This window comes from Ovis canadensis, chromosome 4, assembly GCF_042477335.2.
Source record: "Ovis canadensis isolate MfBH-ARS-UI-01 breed Bighorn chromosome 4, ARS-UI_OviCan_v2, whole genome shotgun sequence".
In the NCBI taxonomy this organism is placed as follows: domain Eukaryota; kingdom Metazoa; phylum Chordata; class Mammalia; order Artiodactyla; family Bovidae; genus Ovis; species Ovis canadensis.
In genome coordinates, this window is record NC_091248.1 from 64,795,764 (window position 1) to 64,799,602 (window position 3,839).

The window sequence follows — 3,839 nt, forward strand, 5'->3', positions numbered from 1 at the left end:
CAGTTCAAAAGCATCAATTCTTCGGCACTCACTCAGCCTTCTTCACAGTCCAACTCTCACATCTATACATGACCACAGGAAAAACCATAGCCTTGACTAGACGGACCTTAGTCGGCAAAGTAATGTCTCTGCTTTTGAATATACTGTCTAGGTTGGCCATAACTTTCCTTCCAAGGAGTAAGCATCTTTTAATTTCATGGCTGCAGTCACCATCTGCAGTGATTTTGGAGCCCCAAAAAATAAAGTCTGACATTGTTTCCACTGTTTCCCCATCATTTCCCATGAAGTGATGGGACCAGATGCCATGATCTTAATTTTTTGAATGTTGAGCTTTAAGCCAACTTTTTCACTCTCCTCTTTCACTTTCCTCAAGAGGCTTTTGAGGTCCTCTTCACTTTCTGCCATAAGGGTAGTGTCATCTGCATATCTGAGGTTATTGATATTTCTCCCGGCAATCTTGATTCCAGCTTGTGCTTCTTCCAGCCCAGCGTTTCTCATGATGTACTCTGCATAGAAGTTAAATAAGCAGGGTGATAATATACAGCCTTGACATATTGCTTTTCTTATCTGGAACCAGTCTATTGTTCCATGTCCAGTTCTAACTGTTGCTTCCTGACATGCATATAGGTTTCTCAAGAGGCAGGTCAGGTGGTCTGGGATTCCCAACTCTTGAAGAATTTTCCACAGTTTATTGTGATCCACACAGTCAAAGGCTTTGGCATAGTCAAGAAAGCAGACATAGATGTTTTTCTGGAACTCTCTTTGCTTTTTTGATGATCCAGCTGATGTTGGCAATTTGATCTCTGGTTCCTCTGCCTTTTCGAAAACCAACTTGAACATCTGGAAGTTCACGGTTCACATATTGCTGAAGCCTGGCTTGGAGAATTTTGAGCATTACTTTACTAGAGTGTGAGATGAGTGCAATTGTGCGGTAGTTTGAGCATTCTTTTGCATTGCCTTTCTTTGGGATTGGAATGAAAACTGACCTTTTCCAGTCCTGTGGCCACTGCAGAGTTTTCCAAATTTGCTGGCATATTGAGTGCAGCACTTTCACAGCATCATCTTTCAGGATTTGAAACAGCTCAACTGGAATTCTATCACCTCCACTAGCTTTGTTCATAGAGATGCTTTCTAAGGCCCACTTGACTTCACATTCCAGGTTGTCTGGCTCTAGGTGAGTGATCACACCATTGTGATTAACTTGGTTATGAAGATCTTTTTGTACAGTTCTATGTATTCTTGCCACCTCTTCTTAATAGCTTCTGCTTCTGTTAGGTCCATACCATTTCTGTCCTTTATCGAGCCCATCTTTGCATGAAATGTTTCCTTGGTATCTCTAATTTTCTTGAAGAGCTCTCTAGTCTTTCCCATTCTGTTTTCCTCTATTTCTTTGCATTGATTACTGAGGAAGGCTTTCTTCTCTCTCCTTGCTATTCTTTGGAATTCTGCATTCAGATGCTTATATCTTTCCTTTTCTCCTTTGCTTTTCACTTGTCTTCTTTTCACAGCTATTTGTAAGGCCTCCCCAGACAGCCACTTTGCTTTGTTGCATTTCTTTTCCATGGGGATGGTCTTGATGCCTGTCTCCTGTACAATGTCACGAACCTCCATCCATAGTTCATCAGGCACTCTTATCTATCAGATCTAGTCTCTTAAATCTATTTCTCATCTCCACTGTATAATCATAAGGGATTTGATTTAGGTCATACCTGAATGGTCTAGTGGTTTACCCTACTTTCTTCAATTTCAGTCTGAATTTGGCAATAAGGAGTTCATGACCTGAGCCACAGTCAGCTCCCAGTCTTGTTTTTGTTGACTGTATAGAGCTTCTCCATCTTTGGCTGCAAAGAATATAATCAATCTGATTTCAGTGTTGACCATCTGTTGATGTCCATGTGTAGAGTCTTCTCTTGTGTTGTTGGAAGAGGGTGTTTGCTATGACCAGTGCATTCTCTGGCAAAACTCTATTAGCCTTTGCCCTGCTTCATTCTGTATTCCAAGGCCAAATTTTCCTGTTACTCCAGGTGTTTCTTGACTTCCTACTTTTGCATTCCAGTCCCCTATAATGAAAAGGACATCTTTTTGGGGTGTTAGTTCTAAAAGGTCTTGTAGGTCTTCATAGAACCGTTCAACTTCAACTTCTGCATTACTGGTTGGGGCATGGACTTGGATTACTGTGATATTGAGTGGTTTGCCTTGGAAATGAACAGAGATCATTCTGTTGTTTTTGAGATTGCATCCAAGTACTGCATTTCGGACTCTTTTGTTGACCATGATGGCTACTCCACTTCTTCTTTTTTTTATTTTTAAAATTTAATTATTTAAAAAAATTTTTATTTTTACTTTATTTTACTTTACAATACTGTATTGGTTTTGCCATACATTGACATGAATCCACCACGGGTGTACATGCGTTCCCAAACATGAACCCCCCCTCCCACCTCCCTCCCCATAACATCTCTCTGGGTCATCACCGTGCACCAGCCCCAAGCATGCTGTATCCTGTGTCGGACATAGACTGGCGATTCGATTCTTACATGATAGTATACATGTTACAATGCCATTCTCCCAAATCATCCCACCCTCTCCCTCTCCCTCTGAGTCCAAAAGTCCGCTATACACATCTATGTCTTTTTTGCTGTCTTGCATACATGGTCATCATTGCCATCTTTCTAAATTCCATATATATGTGTTAGTATACTGTATTGGTGTTTTTCTTTCTGGCTTACTTCACTCTGTATAATCGGCTCCAGTTTCATCCATCTCATCAGAACTGATTCAAATGTATTCTTTTTAACGGCTGAGTAATACTCCATTGTGTATATGTACCACAGCTTTCTTATCCATTCATCTGCTGATGGACATCTAGGTTGTTTCCATGTCCTGGCTATTATAAACAGTGCTGCGATGAACATTGGGGTACATGTGTCTCTTTCAATTCTGGTTTCCTCAGTGTGTATGCCCAGCAGTGGGATTGCTGGGTCATATGGTAGTTCTATTTGCAAATTTTTAAGGAATCTCCACACTGTTCTCCATAGTGGCTGTACTAGTTTGCATTCCCACCAACAGTGTAGGAGGGTTCCCTTTTCTCCACACCCTCTCCAGCATTTATTGCTTGCAGATTTTTGGATCACAGTCATTCTGACTGGTGTGAAGTGGTACCTCATTGTGGTTTTGATTTGCATTTCTCTAATAATGAGTGATGCTGAGCATCTTTTCGTGTGTTTGTTAGCCATCCGTATGTCTTCTTTGGAGAAATGTCTATTTAGTTCTTTGGCCCATTTTTTGATTGGGTCATTTATTTTCCTGGAATTGAGCTGCATAAGTTGCTTGTATATTTTTGAGATTAGTTGTTTGTCAGTTGTTTCATTTGCTATTACTTTCTCCCATTCAGAAGGCTGTTTTTCACCTTGCTTATATTTTCCTTTGTTGTGCAGAAGCTTTTAATTTTAATTAGATCCCATTTGTTTATTTTTGCTTTTATTTCCAGAATTCTGGGAGGTGGATCATAGAGGATCCTGCTGTCGGAGGATCCTGATTTATGTCGGAGAGTGTTTTGCCTATGTTCTCCTCTAGGAGTTTTATAGTTTCTGGTCTTACATTTAGATCTTTAATCCATTTTGAGTTTATTTTTGTATGCAGTGTTAGAAAGTGATCTAGTTTCATCCATTTATGATAAAAACTCTCCAGAAAGCAGGAATAGAGGGAAAATACCTCAACATAATAAAAGCTATATACGACAAACCCACAGCAAACATTATCCTCAATGGTGAAAAATTGAAAGCATTTCCCCTAAAGTGAGGAACAAGACAAGGGTGCCCACTTTCACCGCTACTATT